Raw genomic sequence first — 18,442 nt, forward strand, 5'->3', positions numbered from 1 at the left:
AAGAACCCACAAGCAAACAATAAAAGTCGGGGAGCCTTAGACCTGGCAGGGCCAATCTCTAACCCGGATAGAAACAACATGGGAAAAAAGGCCCCAGGGAAACAAGTAACGCAGGACACAGCAGAGAGTAAGCTGCAAACAGGCTGTGGAGCAGAACAAGAGCTGCCCAAAGAAGACCATCTCAGTGGCTGGAGGGAAACAAACTTGATCTGTTGTTTTATGGGGTTAACAAATGGAAATAAAAATGCATACCCAAGAGCATTTTTGAAAGCACTGTCAGAGGTTTTGAGGGTGTGTGACATTTCTTTTCAAATGTTGCCCACTATAAGAATCCTCTTCGACTATGTTTTCTAAAGGGTGCAATGTCTGCTTTAATTTTGCAAACTTGAACTTCCGGAGCTGTATCTTGAATTGTTGTGATGCACTAGCATTGAGGGTAATTTAAGTGTTTGAGGCTATAAAGGTGGAAATCTTTCACCTCATGACTCGTAGTATACAGGGTACACAAATCTGGTGAGTTTGGGCGAATGGGGTACCGCCATAGGGGGCACTGGGATAAATGGAAATACAGTAAGGAATGTTGATCCAAACTGCCTATTAATTTACCTGACAAGAGCTGATTTAGAGTCAAGAATTAGGCAGGTCGTGTCTGGCCGGTATGGACCCTCTAAATAGGCCTTGGAGCAAGTATATGCACATACGACACAGGTCCCCCCTTTGAAGCAGCTTTGATGGCCCGGCTTGGAAGAAACAGGGCGGTGGGTGGGGCACAGGGGAGATGAAACTAAAGTCACTACCCCTAAATGAATGAGTGGGGACTATTGCAAGGAGGCCACTTGGTCACCATACACGGGCCCCAGTTCACCATGGTAGAACTTAAGAACAGGGTATCCCGTGGCCAGAGCGGTTGGGGGGTTTGGAGAAATAAAAAATAAAAAAACTACTGGCAGCATACAATATCCAGCAGGTGTGGGCATGAATGTAGGGAAAATAGCTATGCTGTCTTGGAATATAGCCGGGTTTAAAACGAAAATGGCTGAACCTTCCACTGAGGATAACCTAAAAAAGTATGATATTATTCTCCTCCAGGAGACATGGTTAGAGGAGGATGTAGTGCTAGATAGGTATAGGGCTTATCACATAAACGGTAGAAGAGGAAGACCATATGGAGGACTGGCATCACTGTTCAAATGTAAAGCAGGATAGGTGATGATATTCCAGGTCAAGTGACCTTCAGCAGCAGTAGAGGGTGCTCAACAAATGATTATTCATGGTGACAGCTAATATGTGGAATCAGATAGTGGATTTTGGTATACAGCCAGCCCTTTTTAGTGATCATTATGGCTTGGCTTTGGTGGTGCAGTTACAAACAACAGGACCATGCAGAAATGCAATTTATCAATTAGAAGGGTTGACCTGCAGAGGCATTGCTACCAAACCCCTGAGATGGGAGTTGGCAGACAAACCCTGGGTAGGAAACCAAATCCTGAAACTAAACAGTCAAAAAGTCATGTTGTTATTGGATGAGTCGGTGAAGCCAGAGCTAATTATCTCGAACTATGAGGGATTTTGGGGTTCTTTCTATCAAAAAGAGCACTGGGAAGGAAGAAAGGTGCACCGAAAGGCTGTTTTGATGAGCAGCGTAGAGCAGCAAGAAGGGTGCTCTTTTCGTTACTAAGGGGTAATGTTGCGGCCAGGTGCGAAATTATACTGGCGACATCATTTTTATAAAAGAGCCATAGAAAAACGGAAACTACAAATAGACATTAGTGCTTGAGAATCATTGGAGGCAGCCAGCATGGAAAAAAAAATCCAAAAGCTTTTGGGCGGCAGTGAAAAAAAAACCTGCATATTGGGTGCAAGTTTCTGGTCTGGCGACTATGATACCGGGCAGCGGTTGGGTTGGCCATTTCTCCAAACTGTATAATAACTCTGCTACAAATGTAGGAGCCTACGAGGAGAGGAAAAGTAAGGAGACTCAGGCTACCCGGTGCAACATTATGCAAGCACTGAGGAAAAATTATGTGAAATTTGACTCCTTAGATGTAGTAAAGTCTATTACGATGTCAAAAAGAAATAGAGCAGCAGGCTTGGACGGAATTCCTGTAGATTATTATCAAGAGTTTATTGAGATCTGGGGACCTATTCTAGCGGGGTTGTTTAATGCGATAATGACGAAAGGCATTGTCCCGGAAGAATGGAAGAAGGCAATCATTGTCCCCCTGTCTAAGAAAGGGTGCAGAGAGTCTCCTCAATTGTATCGCTCTATCTCGCTTTTAAATTCAAGCTGTAAAATGTTTGGGAGATGTCTCCTGAAGATAATAGAGGACTGGGTGTCAGTAAATTCAATCTTATCCCCAGTTCAACTTGGATTTCGTCCATCACTGGGCTCTTTTGATTAATGTCTCTATTTTAGTATTTTTAGTATTTATTAGGTTTATATTTGATTATTGGACATTCCCTGCACATAAAGAAAGAGCCAGTGTATCTTGCTTTAACGGACCTCAACACTGCCTTTAACAAGGTCAACAGAACAAAGTTACGGCAGGTACTGAGGTCCTATTATTTTCCACTAGGGGTTCTGATGATCATCATCTCCCTACACGAGAATAACGTGGCATTTGTAAGATCGGGGGCAGAGGATCATTGCACATCCTGGTTCTCGATCCAGGCTGGGGTCAGGCAACGGTGTGTACTTGCTCCGATTCTATTTTCTCTGTATATCAACACGTTGCATAAGACCCTAATAGACTGTCAGGCTGACGTTCTGAATACAGTGGGTATGTCACTGCCAGTTCTAGTCTATTTAGATGATTCCGTGCGTATAGTGCAGCCTCCAATAGCTCTGAATTGTCTTATCAACAGTTATATAGCTTTTACGGGAGAATTAGACCTGAAGGTGAACTCCAAGATATCTGCAGTAATGTACTGTCGTCCAGAAAGGAAGAAGGTGAAGTTTAGAACCATGTGGTGTGGGACGGACCCAATGCTGCTGGTCAATTTGTTTGATTATCTGGGGGTCTGTTTCTCAGAGGTGTTTTCTCCTGAGGATCACTTTAAAAAACAATTATGCAGTATGAGGCAGCCATTAGGGGTTATTTCCAGTTCATGGGGCTACATAGGCAACATCCATTAAAGATAGTTAGAAGATCTACATGGCCTGGACCAGAGGGGTTGTAAAATATGGTGCAGCAATTTGGGGTTATGGGGTTATGGGAACCAGAAGGGAATTCAACAAGAAGGAAATGTCTTTTTGAAAAAGTTGTTGGCCTTGCTATTGTCAGCACCGAACTTTGCGGTACCCAATGAGGTGAGCTTAAGTAACATCACTGATTTTTTTATGGCTCAGGGTTTGGGCAAACCCCGACGCTTCTCTCTCCCGGCACCTTATAAGAAGCATTGCTAAGCACAAAGGGGTTCACTTGATTAAATGGGTCCGATATATAAAACAAACATTATAGAACTGAAATCTGGAAGGGCATTTTGATATGTTAAACCCACTGACCAGGGTGAGGAGTCGTGAAATGGGAAAGAAAGTGACAACTTGGATTCTTGGGAGAAGAGAATCCTCTGAAACAAAAAAACATTGAATAGACGTGTAATGTCTGTTATGTCACTTTGTTCCCCCTGCACTTGCACGTTCTCAATATCACTGGGCCTAGTAAGATTGTTGTTTTGTCCTCCCTTGCCTTGTTGCGCTCTGAATCACTTGTGTATCAGCGCGATACAAATAAAATATATCATATCATATGTTATTATCAACTAACAAAATTAAAGACTATTTGGTCTGGTCCCACAAGAAGTCTCAAAGAAGTCACAATACCAGAGCTCTCTTTAACTACCTACCATTGGGGAAGTAATAGCAAAGAGAACGGGATTGAGCATACATGCTGTCTGTCTTTTATGTGGTGTGGGATTGGAGGATTTGGCACATTTCCTGTTATTTTGCCCTATTTACATCACGTTAAGGTGGTTGTTGGTTCCAGTTTTTAGAGGTCCTTCTTTTTCTGTTGAAAACGGAAGCCCCTCTGATAACCTCGGCCCTGTCGATCCTTGTAAACAGGGTATTGAAAATGCATCAGAAGATTATGCAGGAAAAAGAGGTATTTTTGCCAACAATCAAAAGTACATCTCACCCTTAAGTAGAAGGGTAGAGTAAAGGTGTTTTTAAATTACTGTTCAATTTAAAGGGGTGGGCTGAATTTGAACTTTTTAAGGTATGTATTTTATGTAACTGTTTTATAATTTATATTTATGTATTGTACTTTTATGGATATTGTTATCCGAATAAAGTTTATTGATTGTTTTCATAATAAGCATTGTAAGGGGTGACCTTTTTATTTGCATTTCAACACAAAATATTGCAATTAACCATTTAACCAACAACACACACAGCACTTCTACTGGCACTTTCCTGTTGGAGTCCTTATTATCCTTATCTGCTTGAGCTTCCTCCATTGTCCGTTAGTTCTCGGCCCAGCCTCCTGACTCATCCGTACTATCTTTTTCATTGCTTCCGAACACTTCCTGCACTAGTGCGTTCCATGCTAATATCTTGGCTCGGCTATTGCCTTCCCCTCTCTGCGTCGACCTTGTCCACACTGATGTCTCATCCATTGCTCATTTGTTCAGATCCGCCCATCACCCCTCCGTCGAGGGTCCTGTACATGTGTTTCACACCATTGCTATGCAGCGTTTTGCCAGTATTGTCATCAGCTCTTTCATTTTTGCCAATTGTGTTCTCTGCTGGTCTCCCCTCGGGATCAAGCCCAGCAGATAGGAGGCTGACAACCACGCCTGCATCTGGATATATACCTCTTTCCTTGATAGTATCCCAAAAGTTTGTTATTCTCGGGCATGACCAGAACATGTGCACCATATCTACCAGCTCCACCGCACAGCGCGAGCAGCTCCGGGTCTGTTCGCCTCCCATACTCGACATCCGTTTTGGCGTCAAATATGCTCTATGCATGAGATAAAGCTGCATCTGTCTGAAACTTGCATTCCAAGACACTTTCATTGGGTACCGGAGGGCCCTGTACCATTCTTCATCTGTGAAGGGTTTCTGGAGTAGTTCTTCCCATTTCACTTGGGCCTGCAATTCTCTCCTGTTGTTGGCTCCTAGTAGTTGTTCATAGAGCCTGGACACTGTATGTCCCCCTTCAGAGACGTCATACCATGAATCTAATGCCTCCCCTGTGTCATTATCCTCTGGTAGGGTTCACCCACCTTTTCCTTATCCTCTGGACCATGTTATTATACAGTTTGAATTGGCCCTTGTGTATGCCCTGTACCTCCTCCAGTGCCCATTTTGCCACAGATCTCCTATTTAGGCTATCCCCTTGTCCTCCCACTGTGTCCTAAACGTTGCCAGGCTTGCAATGCGGTCATCCACCAGTCCTGTAAGTGTTATTTGCCTAGAGCAGGGGTCTCTTATTTCCTGGATTTTCCATGCTCTTTTCCACAGTGCTCAGCCCAGCTTGACCATGTTTGGGAGAGCGCTGGCCGAGGCCGTGTCCATCCACAGAAGCTCTTTCAGGTAGTATCGCTGCAGCGACGATCTGAACAATATTGAGTCTATGGATGTGTCCTCGCCCAGCCACTGCACCATGAACGGGGGTGTTGTAGTGAATGTTAGTAAAGTAATACAGAAGACGCGGTAGGATTATCATCTTTCATAAGGCCGCCCTCCCTATCATCCCCAGAGGTAGTGTCCTCCAAAACTGCATGGCCTTCCCTATTTTTGTCCAGGGCCACCTGTGTATCTCCTTAATGTCGTTGTGTATATCCACTCCTAAATATCTAAAGGTGCGTGGGGTCCATATAAGGCCCAGATCCGGTAACAGGTCCAGTGTCTCGCCTCTCGGGCCCACCAAGGGGAACAACGAGGACTTTACCTTGTTGATAGTAATTCCTGACAGCCTGCCGAATTCTTCCAGAGCCTCGCGCTTATCTGGCAAGTGTGTCCGTGGGTTCTGCACATAGAGCAGCATATCATCAGCATAGATTTATACTTGGTGTACCTCCCCATCTATCATTATTCCTGTGTCCTTGTACTCCGCCCTTAGGAAGGCTGCAAATGGTTCCAGGGCCAAGATATACAACATCGGGGGCAGCGGGAATACCTGTTTCGTGCCCTGTGCTATGCTCCACTCCTCCAAAACAGGTCTACCCGTCTTCACCCTTGCCCTTGGTTCCTTGTATAACAGCTTAATCCAACGTAGGTATCCTTCCCCTATCCCAAAGTGGGTGAGCACTCCTGTGAGCCAGTCCCAGTTTGCGAGTCAAATGCCTTTACGGCATCTAACAATGCCACTGCGCTTTCCCCGTCTTGTTGGTTTGTGTTGTCTATGACATAGTGGAGTCTGCAGAGGCTCCACATTGTAGTCCTTGCTGGTACGTGCCCCGTTTGGGTGCACCAGCGTGGGTATAACCCTTTTTCCAAAGCTGCTGTGAGGATCTTAGAGTCCTGGTTTATCAAGGAGATTGGTTTGTAGGACCCTCACTCCAGAGGTGACTTCCTTGATTTTAGTATTGGTACGATCACAGATTCCGACATGCTACTCGGAAGCCTCCCTCTCTCGTATGCCTCCTCCAGTGTCGCTAGCAGTCCCGGGGCCAGGGTGTCCTTATATTTCTTATAGAATTCACCTGGTAACCCATCGCGTCCAGGGGAATTTACCGGTCGGGAGCTGGGCTATGACCGCTGATAGCCCTTACACTGTGAGGGGCATGTCCAGAATCCGGACCTGTTCCTCCGTTAGTCAGGGCAGTGCGATTTCTGCTAGCGCATCCGCTATGTCTCCCTCTTCCGCCTCCTGGACCCGGGAATATCATTTCTCATAGAATCTCGAGAAGACCGCGTTAATGCCTTCTTGGGACCTAATCACCTCTCCCTGTTCATCTGTGATTGCGTTTATCGGCTCCCGCTTACCCTCCTGCCTGGTTAGCCAAGCCAGGAGCCTACTGGACTTGCCCCCCTCGGCGTGTAGCCTCTGAATATATCTCTCGTAGTCCAGCTTCCCCAGCCTCGCCCAGATTGCCATACACTTCTGTCTCATGGTAATGAGATCTCCCGGTTCTGTTCCCATCTCGCCTGCTCGTGCTTCCACTCTTTCAATCTCCCTTTCTATTCCTTCTAATTAAGCCGCCAAAATCTCTCCCCTAAGGCCCCCTGCATTCCCTATTGCTGCTCCCCTTACCACCACATTAAAAGCCTCCCAGACCGTCCCGGTGCTATCCGCACACCCCACATTGTGCTCGAAATAATCATCTATTGTGCTCTGGATGTGTTCCTGGAACTCCCCATCCTGCAATGCTTCCGCCCTCAGTCTCCATGTGGGTATGGGGGCTTTTCTATATATGTGTGCCCATGTCACCCCTAGCGGTGCATGGTCAGATAATGTCTGTTCATGTATGTGTGCCCCAGTAAATTCTCCCAGTGTCTCCTTGCCCGTGAACAGATGCTCTATTCGGGTGAATGTCCCATGTGGGGCGCTATAGTGAGCATATGCCCTGCTGCCCATATGTACCTTCCTCCAGACGTCCTCAAGTTCGAGCTGCTCCAGTCTCTTCTGTTACGCTCTGGCCGGCGGCGCCGGTGTCTTATGCGTGGTGTCCAACCTATCCAGCCGAGGGTCAAGTGTGCAATTGAAGTCGCCAGCCCAAATCATCAGCATGTCTCTGTATGGGGCTATTCGGGGGTAAGTGTCCTGAAAAACTCTGTTGCATCATGGTTAGGAGCGTAGGTGTTCACCAGGCACACCTCCCGGTTCTCCAACATACCCTGTATGATCAGGACTCTGACCTCCACATCTCTTTCTTGTTTTACGAGCTGGAACTGGATCCCCTAGGCAATCCATGTCAGCACTCCCCTTGCGTAGTTCGAATATGTTGAACTGTATAATTGGCCTCCCCATTTCTTGGCGAACTTGGCTTGTTTTTCCACTGTCAGGTGCGTTTCCTGTAGAATTGCTATATTGACTTTTGCCTTAGTTAGCCAGGCGTAGACCCTCAGCCTTTAGACGTATACTTTTAGTCCCCTGACATTCCATGTGACCACGTTTAAGACTTCCCGGCCCATGTGTTCGCTGTATCCGGTGGCCAGTACCTTCCCATGGGCTTGTGGGCTATTATTTGTCTAATGTCTGGTGCTTCCGGGCATATCACCCTCGGTATGTCTCTCTGATTTTCTGCCTTTGGGCGCAGCTCTATCCACTCTCTCTCTTCTCCTTTGCTGTGTTCTGGTCGTTGCATGCTTTTTTCTCCTCCAGTGCCTTCTCCTAATCTAACTAACCATGCAACTGCTATAACTATAAACAAAGGCCCAACCCCTTTCCCCCGCTCAGGCTCCTCCGCTTTCAAAGTGCTCCCCTCCCTCCTGTGGGTGCACTCGTTGCAGCATGGTGCCTTGAAACTGGCATGATAAATTATGTTCTCCTGCTGGGTCGCTTCTGTGCGACTTGGGGGCCTGCTCCAGGGGTTGTGAGCTCCTGCATCTATCTAACTGCTGGTTGAAGTCTCTGAACTGTTACTCTAATATCCGGTGCACTTCTTCCCGGGTCATCGGGGGGGGGGGAGATTCCCGTTGTCACGCTCATCCCTATCTCCCAATTGTGGGATCCCTTGTTGGTCCATCCACTCTTGGGCCTCTGTTGTAGTCTCAAAGAAATATGTTCTACCATTATGTAGTACTTTTAGTTTGGCCGGGTATAGCAGCATAAATCGCACTTTGACGGCCCTAAGGCGTTCCTTTGTTGGCCAAAATTGCACTCTGCGGTTTTGCACTTGCGCCGTATAGTCTGGGAACATAGTTATTCTGGCAGCATTTCTCGTTTTGACTCCACCCTCTCTTGAAAATGTCAGGATCTTTTCTCTGTCTTTATAGTTCATGATCTTATCTATCATTGGTCTTGGGGGTGCCCCTTGTCGAGGTTTCCTAATTAGGGCCCTGTGCGCTCTCTCCACTACAAAACCCTGGCACAGGTTCCCACCAAACTAGTAATATATATTAAAATAACTCAGTTGGGGAAATATTTGTCACTAGAGCCAATAACACGTATTATACCCATTCAACAACAACTGAGTTGGTACACTTAACATGGCTACTCTGATGCTTGATTGCTATGATTGCTTGCTTTGATAGTGAAAATGTAAATTATAAAGTTCACATGGGTGAATTGAGGCATTACATGAATTTGTGCGTTCCGTGTGTCATTGTATTACCAGAACTGTCAAGCTTTCGGTTGATAGGATCAAACAAAATCCAGTTTTTTATACATTTTATTGGACTATTAACTGGGTGATAGTATGGACTAGACAGTAGTCCAACTAATTTAGGTTATTCAAGGCTCATTAGTCTTTTCCTTACGTTCATACTTTTGTTCTGCCCAATGTATTGTATAATATATGATTATGATGGGTCATTTATAACGCGCTTAATACTCAGAGGTTTCTAAGCGCGGACCCGGGGATCGAACCTGTGTTGCTCTGCGCGTCTTGTTTCCAAGGCAAACGCGTTGCCCGTTAGCTATCCTCCCGAGTCAATGAAATGCAGCCTTTACTCTGCCACTTTCTATGATTATGAAGCAAAACACTAATCTAATTAAGGTAAATAGTTTAATAGATTTTTAGTTGAGCCAGGAGCACCTTCAGTTCCAGAAACTCCTCAAGACCTTCCTCTTCTCTTCCTCCTTCTCTCTCCCTCTCCTCTGCTAACCTCTGTTCTTTTTTTAAATTTCTTTCTCTCCACCCTTCTTCCTTCTTCTCCTCTGTAACTCTGTTCAGTTTTGCTGACTGGTTGCCTGGTTCACCTCAGAGCCTTACAGGTCCCAGGTCTCCCACCAGTCTTTACGCATGCCTCTGGGTCACTGCACTATGTTCAGCATTACTGAACTTTCAGCTTACGCTCCACGAGTGAGGCAACCTTTCTGTACTTAACCCAGGGCCTTGTTGGACTGGATGTGTTTGTTCCCCCACCCCATCTCTCCTCGCACCTCCGTCCTTACGTGTGCATGACCTAAATGTACTAGGACTATTAATGTTCGTCTGTCTTGTCCCCCCTTTCACCCTCCCCAACTGTAACACTTCATGCACTTGCACTAGCAGAAATGCTGTCAGGCCTCGTATGCTAGTTTATTCTGTTTAGATTCATTCGGAAACTTCAAGGGCTAAGAATGATTACTGTATTTTATTTTTAAATTTCTTTATTGGCATTTATTATAGGTCAAACAGCAGTGTGGCGCTGGTGGCCGACTGCGACATAGCGTATCTTGGATGGTGTATGACAAGGTAGAAATGATAAACCAACATTAACATAAACATTTAACAATAATAGTAATTGTCTCCATGTGATCTAATGAGCAGCTCAGAGTGGGAGGATTACAGAGGGGTAGAGCAGAAGGGGCAAAGGAAAGGTAAGGTAAAGGGAGGAGCGTGGAAGCGAGGGTCAAGTTCTGGTTCAGGTAGTAGCATGCCAGGTATCATTGGGGTTAGCGAGTTCAGGCAATATAGAAGTAAATCATTCAAGGAGGTTTCTCATCATCAGAAGGATGGAGCATCGCTCATGTCAGGGCTTTCCAGGTGTCTAGTGCCTGACTTGCATCTTCGGGGGATTTAGCAACGCTGTTTTCCCAAGCCGTGGTTTCTGCCCCCACCCAGCGCTCCAACTCCTTATACCATGCTTGGAACTGTGGGCCACCTGGTCGTTTCCATGCCATTGCAATGGTCCTTTTAGTTAAGATGCACGCCATATCCATGAGCTTCACAGTGTGTTTGATTTTGGCTAGCCTAGGGTAAGTTCCCAGGAGGCATTCGCTGGGGGTCCATTTGTATCTAGACATGCCTGCCCTGCTGCAGGTTTGCTCCACCTTGACCCAAAGCCGCCGGACTTTGGTGCATTCCCAGAACATGTGTAGGAGATCTGCCTCGTCCCTGCTGCACCAGGGGCAGTTACGGTAAAGTTGTGTATTGAACTTCACCAGTCTATATGGGTTAGGTAAGTGCGATATAGTATGTTCAGTTGGATTAACCTAAACCTGGAATTCCTGGAGACTTCTTTGGGGAACGCCAGGGCTCTTTCCCATTCCTTGTCTGTCATTTCGCACCCCAGTTCCATGTCCCACTTAGATTTCTGGTCAGAGCTGCGGGGTTAGGCCTGTCGATTAAATGGCTGTATATTTGGGATACCGGTTTCCAGCTCTCCCCCAGGTTATACAATAGTGACACAAAGGGATTGGCCTCGGGTTCCTCATGCCATTCATCCCATTTGGCTTGCACCCGTTTGCTAATCCTCTGATACTACAGGAATTGGCTGCTGGTTATGCCATCTTCAGATTTCAGGGAAGAGAAGTCGCGGAAGGAGCCTTCCCTGTATAAGTCTCCCCACGTGTAGACCCCTTTTCTTTCACAGTGTCTGATGGTCGTTAAGTCGACACTGGTCCTACATAGGTCTGAGATCAGCGGTATATCTGGGGCATATGTGTGTCCCAAGAGAAGGAGTGACTTTGCCCTGCTCCATATTTGCCTTCCTAGGGTTACCAGTAAAAGTGTTTCGCTTAGAAGGTGTTGGGGTGCCCAGATGAGTTCCTTCAGCCGCACTGGGGCGATTGGGTGTTGTAGTAATGCTGTTTCAGACGTGGCCTCGTCAGCTAGCCATTTGGCTATGAAGCTGAGCTGGGCTGCCAAGAAGTATTTCTCTAGGTCAGGGAGTTGAATACCTCCCTGTCTGCACGGGAGAGTTAGTGTGGTTAGCACTACCTTGTGTCTGCCTTTACCCCATAGAAAGTCCTTGAATATTGTCTCGAGTAACCGAAAGAAGGGGGCTTTAATAAAGCAATGTACGTTTTGGAATCCATAGAGGAACCTGGGGAGGACGATCATTTTAGAGATGGACTCCCTACCCGTCATAGGCAGGGGGAGTTTAGACCAAAAACCTTTCGATTTGCGTAGAAGGGGTAGCGCCGCCAAGGTATTATTCTCGTGCATTAGTTCAGGAGTGCGCATTATGTTGACTACGAGGTAGCGGAATGTGGTCAGTTGCCATTGTACGCCTAATGGGAGAAGGTCTTCAATGTGTTTGTTTCTGAGGTCTGCCAGTGGGAAGAGGCACGATTTACATCTGCTGAACCGTATACAGAAACTTTGGCAAAATTGTCCAGAACCTCCAGCATAGTCGGCACGTTCAGGTTTGGATCCCTCAAATATAAGAGGACATTGTCCGCGTACAGGGAGATTATGTGGTTTATCCCGCCCAGTTGTATGCCCGCATCGAAGAATTGTTTTCTGAAATAAATGGCAATAGGTTCTAGCCCAAGTATATAGAGCATGGGGGAAAGTGGGCAGCCTTACCTGGTTCCCTTTTGTATGTCCCACGCTGTAGAACCAAGCCGCCTGGATTTTACTCGTGCATGTGGCTTGATGTAAAGGACTTCGATCCATCTGATGAATTTCTCCCCAAAGCCGAAACCTCTATTGACCGCTAGCAGCCATTCCCAGAGATGGAATCGAATGCCTTAATAGCATCCAATGATAACAGTGCATAGGAACCCCAGTTTCGGTTGGCCTGGGAAATAACATGCTGGAGCCTGCAAAGGTTAGCGGTGGTGTTGCGGCCTGACACAAAGCCGTTTTGGTCTGTGTGTACTATCCCTCCTATCAGCCTACAGAGCCTTCTGGCAAGGATCATGGTCAGTATTTTAATGTCATAGTTGAGCATTGTGAGTGGGCGATAGGAGTCCCAAACGTCTGCAGGTTTGTTGGGTTTAAGCATCGGGACCACCAGTGTCTCGAGAATGCTCTCGGGCAGTATCCCCAAATCATATGCCTCTTGAAAGACCTTGGGCAATAATGGGGTTAGAGTTGGTTCATAGGTCTTATAAAATTCCGAAGGTAGCCCGTCGCTGCCCGGGGCCTTACATGTGGCTAGGGATTTAATTGCCTCAGATATGTCTTACATGGTGATGTTTGCATCTAGGGCTTGGCTATGTGCGGGTGATAACCTGGGCAGCCCTATCTCCTCTGGTGTGTTTGAGATCTCGTCAGGGGGCACCTGGGCGTTATGTGAGTATAGTTGGGCATAAAATTGTTTAAAGGTGTCCATGATGCTTTGTTGGGTCTGGTGTAGTGCTCCATTTTCGCTTTTCAGGGCCATGGTTAGGTGCCTGGGGCATTCTCTTTTGCATAGCCAGGCTAGGAGTCGGCTAGGCTTGTCTGCCTCAGTGTGCCCCCTATTGGTTCTATTGATGTAGTCAAACTTGGCTAGCCTGCCCCAGGCTTCCTTGCATTAATTTCTGACCTGCTTGAGTTTATCTTCATCCCGTTGGGTGCCCTGGGTGTCGGATTCTAGCTTCTCGATCTCATTTTCCCGTTGTTCTAGTTCAGTTTGTAATTGTCTCCTGATGCCACCAGCTTTGGCTATGATTCCTCCCCGTATTACCACTTTCAGACTGTCCCATATTCTGCTCAGGTGGTCTACGCTGCCCATGTTCTCTTCGATATAGTTCTCTAGGGAGTCCCTGAGGTTGTCTCTGAATGCCGGGTCTTTCAATACTTCTGTGGGCATTCTCCATGTCGGTATTGGGGATCTGGGTCCTGTAATGTTCCACTCTACCATTAGGGGTGAGTGGTCGGAGGTGGTCCGACTCAGGTATTGTGCCACATCAATCTGGGGTAGGTGTTCCCTACCAGTGAAAACGTAATCGATCCTGGTGTGGAGGCTGTGTGGGGATGAATAAAATGAGTAGCCTCTCGTCTGGATGTAACTCCCGCCAGACGTCTGTCACGACCTACAGAACACGCCCCTTTTGGACTTCCTGGTCCTTGTCTCAGCGGGGCTTACACTCCCTGGTACTCCCAACATGGCCATCCAGCGTGAAACACCTTCCTCGCTCCACACGTTGGACGTAGCGTGTTCTATTAATAGACCACGCCCCCCGTGGCTCCGCGCGTCTCAATGCTATTGCGAAGTAGCGACCAGACGTGTGCTCCGTAGCTCGCGGTATTGTTTTCCCTGATTCTGTCCCTTCTAAACTCCATTCCTAGTCCCTCTCCTTTCCTTCTTACTTCCTGGACTCGTGTCCTGTGTAGTGCACCCTCTTACTTTCCCGGATTCCTGGATCGTTGCATCCCGGAACTTTGAACGCACGCTGGAATCGGAAGAGACTTGTGCAGCCTTATTCAAGACCCGATCCGTCCGCAAGAAGGCATCGACCAAGAAATCCAGCAAAGATCGGACTCAGGAGAGAAGGGGGGAACTCCTTGACAACGTCTGCTAGGTCTAGGCGTTTTAGCATGGTATTCACAGCCGCGATGGGCGCTGTCAGGCTGCTGAGGAGGGATGTGGATCTGTCGAGCTGCGGGTTGCTTACACAATTAAAATCTCCCCCTCAGATAAAAAATTATTTCTATATTGTGTGACCTTGGCGTACATTAGGTTTAGGTGGGCTGGTATGTTGTTGTTAGGGAGGTATGAGTTCACAATGCATACTTCGGTTTGCTCGATATGTCCCCATAGTATCACGTACCTTCCTTCTGGATCCGACTCGGTCTTGGTTAGTTGGTAAGGGAGTTGGGGGCTGATCCATGTGAACACCCCTCTGGCATATTTGGAGTAGGCGGTCCCAAACCCCTCCCTGCCCCAGTGCCTTTGTAACTTTGCCATAGATTCCTTTGTAAGGTGGGTTTCCTGTAATAGGGCAACTCCGATCTTCTTCCTGTGCAGGTAGGATTTAATCCTATTCCTACGAAGGTAGGTGCCCAGCCCCCTCACATTCCAGGTTAACACTTTGATGCATATAGCCATGATAATTTTGGGAAGAGTTCTGGTGTTCCTTCCACAATGTCATTCTCACCTTTCGTGGTGGTCAGGGAGTGTGGTCATCTCACCCCTGGGTCGCTTGATTCCGGGTTGCCCACTTCTCTCCTCCGTGTCCTCGCCAGAGGTGCTGCATCATATCCTGGAGACTTTTCAACTGTTTCAACTTTCATTCCAACAAATGAGTTAACAAACTTTAACAACATTGAACTGCGCCCAGCAGTTGCACAGAAGAGGCAACGCTCGGGGGCTCCTGCACCTCATAGGCCTATCCAGGTCGTTTGGCGTGAGTAGTGTGCTGGCAACTGGCCTGCACAAGTCCTAATAGGGTGGGTTGTGGCGGGTTGCATGTGTGATACCTTGAGCTCCCGTCCGTGGTTGTGAGTAAATGATCCGAGGGGTAGTTCTCGGTGTGTAGGCTGGCTCGCTGAGCGTGTCATCCGGCCGTTCCTGACAATGTTTCAGCAGTGGTTTTGTGTAGCTTGTTGCATAAGCAGTGGTCGCAAGCAGTCGCAGTTTGTCAGGCTTGAACTTTACTCAGTGGTGCTATCTTTCACGTGCCCTGTTCTTTGCCCTCCGCCATATTGTTGTGTTCTAGCCACATGTTGGCAGCCGCTGGTGTCTCGAGAAATTTGGCTTGTCCTTTGTGGATTATCTTCAGGGATATAGTAGCATGTATTTTAGGTTCAGTTGTCTTAGTCTTGCCTTGATCGGGACGTAAGAGTTCCTTGCTCTCTACACCGCAGGTGTATAGTCAGGGTATATGGTTATCTTGGAATCACCTCGCTCTATCACTCCCCCCTCTCTGGAGTACCTGAGTATAATTTCCCTGTATTGGAAATTGAGGATTTTTGCAATTATTGGCCGAGGGTATGAGCCCGGGGGAGGTTTCTTTTGGAGGGATCTATGTGCTCGTTCCACAGCAAAGCCCTGTGAGAGCTTGCCTGCGCCAATTTCCTTCTGTATCAGTGTTTCCACAAATCTGGTTGGGTTTAGGCCTTCTGTTCCTTCCGGAATTCCAAGCAGTCTGATGTTGCTGCGTCTGGCCCTCCCCTTCCGCCACTTCAGCTCTCGCTTCTAGTGTTGCTACCCTCTTTTCTAACTCAGTTACCCTGGACTTCAAGTCCGTTGTGGATTCCTTTGTTTCTTGCAGTCCTGCATCTGCGGTGGTTACTCTTTCCGTTAAGTTCTTTGCATCTTGTCTCATCAGCTGCATATCTGTTTTTACCTCATCGATCTTTGTGTCTAAGAAGGGCCTCAGTGCAACTATTGCCTCCAGTACTTGCCCGTCTCGATTCTCTACCTCCATGGCTTTGGTTATTTCCGATGTTGCTTTCTCATTTTGTTATGGGGGTCGCGATTTTGTTGCTGCAAACGAGTCCATAATATTGGATTTTTGCTTATCTTTATCTTTGGTGGGCGGCATGGTGTATCCAATACTGTGTTGCGGCTGTCCTACTGTGTCCAGCACTGTTGTGCTCTGTTGGCTGAGTTCTGCGGGGACATCAAACGCGAGGTCTGGGTTTTGCCTGCGAGGTGTTCTCTTTAGGTCTTGCCCCACTGTGTCTCTCATCCAGTTGTTGGTATGCACCTCGTTGTTAGCTCCTGCCCCCCACCTTAGTGGGCAGCGTTTCCCTGTAGTACGTTTGTGTGCTTATCAGCTGTATCTAGTTAGTTTGTGGCACAGTGTGGCCCCTATATTCGGAGTATGTGCTACATTGCCGATTTTACAGGAGGAAAAGGGGGTCTATCTTGCTCCGCGTGTTACCCGTCCAATGCTGACTAACCCGCCTATTAGGTGTAGTTCAAGTACAATTGTTTGCCGCAGTTATTGGCTGCTTCTTGGTTCTCCGTCCTCGCACCCGATCATGCATGCACCTTGGCCGAAGTTCAGGTCACAGGTCCCCAAGCATGCCTTTACTCCCACTATGGGCCCATGACTTTTAATCACTTAATCGCTTCTCATTATTACCTTGGTTGCTGTCCTGCGCGCCAATCGTATATGTACCTCATCCGGAGTCCAAGTCACAGGGCCCCAAGCCTGTTTATGCTTTCACTGTGTGCTCACGACTTTTTATCCCTTCTCTTTATCAGCTTGGTTGTTGTCCTCTGCACCAATCGTACATGCCCTCTTCCAAACTACATGTCTCGGGGCCCCAAGCCTGTTTATGCTCCTACTGTGAGCCCACGACTTTCAATCGCCTCTCTTTCTCACCTCGGGCGCTTTGCCGGGCTAGATTCTTGTACCTCTCGGTTGCTGGAGTCGCCGATGTCTCTGGGGCAGGTGGGCTGCACAGACTGGGTGCGGTCTGCTCTCTCCGTTGCCCGCTGCCACCTCGTAGCTATCCCTCTGCTTACCGATGCTTCCTCTCCTTCAGGGGCAGTCTCCTGTTCTGTGCAGTGGGTATAATTGCCAGTGTGTCTCGGGTGGGTAGGCATTCACCTGCAGGCGCGGTGCACTTCCTCTGCCTCTCACCGCCTCTCGCCACCTCTTTGCGGCCGCTCTCTCCGTTCTCTGCTGCTCCTACGCGGCAGTGTGCAGTGCGCGCCGTCCCCGTCCGACGCCTCGGGCGAGCCACGGCTCTCGTCTCCATCACATCGGTCCCCCGCACTAGTGAGCGGTGCTTCAGGCGTAGCTCCGTTTCTGCACTGCTCTGTCTGTATTGGGGAATCTCCCTCTGCCTCGGTGCTGGGGACTGCTTATTTCAGTTTGTTGTAGTTTGTCAAAGTTCTCACACACCCGCGGCGACAAGCGGCCCTTCCCCCATCTGCTAGCATGGGGACCCGTCCGCCATCTTGGTATGCCGGGGGAGGAGGGGAGTCCTTAAGGTGATGTTTTCTGCTTTCCTGCGGCTCCGATTCTTCCCGTATTAGCGACCGGAATGTAGATAAGTGTTTCGCCTGTACTCGAGTGTCCTTCAAAAGCAGTTTGTGCCGTTTTTCTGTGCTTTTAGGATCTTGGAAAAGGATCTTGGCCGGAGCTCACTTCCTAAACTGCCTTACGCCATGCGCGCCAGGCCACGCCCCCTAAGAATGATTATTGTATTCCCTTGTTCCCCTCCCGCCTTGAAGCGCTTTGATGCACTCCACCTGTGTATGCATGCTCTATAAATGAACAATTACAATAATATGTTTGAACTTATCAATAAGTTTAAAAATGTTTGGAAGGTATTCTGTTCTTGGGTTTTCCTATATTTAATGCGATGTATTTAATGCAAGCCTATTGCTGAGTTGACATAGTAATATGGCCGCCCTGAGAGCACGCATGTGATCACTATCCTTTTTGCACTGGGAAAAGGTGGGAAAACGCTGATATTAGCCCCTTCACCGCATAGTTTGTACTCTTAGCGGACAGGCCTCTACATCACATTAAACAAGCCTGTTTAAATGTATTTATTTTACAAGTTTCTGCAGAAGCTACATTTCTTGCAAGCAAACTTATATCAAAATGAATAATTTAACGCAGATGCTACCATTTTTTGGGCAAGAGCTAAGTATTAATACTTCAAAAGTAATTCTTCAACAAACTTGTTTTCACGCTTTGGGAATGCTCTCCCAGGTTAGATATTTACACAGACATTTGTCTACTGTATTTTTTGAAATTGTCACATGGAGTTCCATGTTAGACGA

At 47.5% G+C, this 18,442-nt stretch overlaps 1 protein-coding gene across 1 annotated transcript in view; it reads left to right on the forward strand.

The window, feature by feature from the left end:
• The window catches only part of LOC138472517 (protransforming growth factor alpha-like), a 528,662-nt gene that overhangs the window by 254,760 nt on the left and 255,460 nt on the right, over positions 1-18,442 (forward strand). The window lies entirely within an intron of this gene.

The sequence above is a fragment of the Ambystoma mexicanum genome, chromosome 8, assembly GCF_040938575.1.
Source record: "Ambystoma mexicanum isolate Mex_15411 chromosome 8, UKY_AmexF1_1, whole genome shotgun sequence".
Classification (NCBI taxonomy): domain Eukaryota; kingdom Metazoa; phylum Chordata; class Amphibia; order Caudata; family Ambystomatidae; genus Ambystoma; species Ambystoma mexicanum.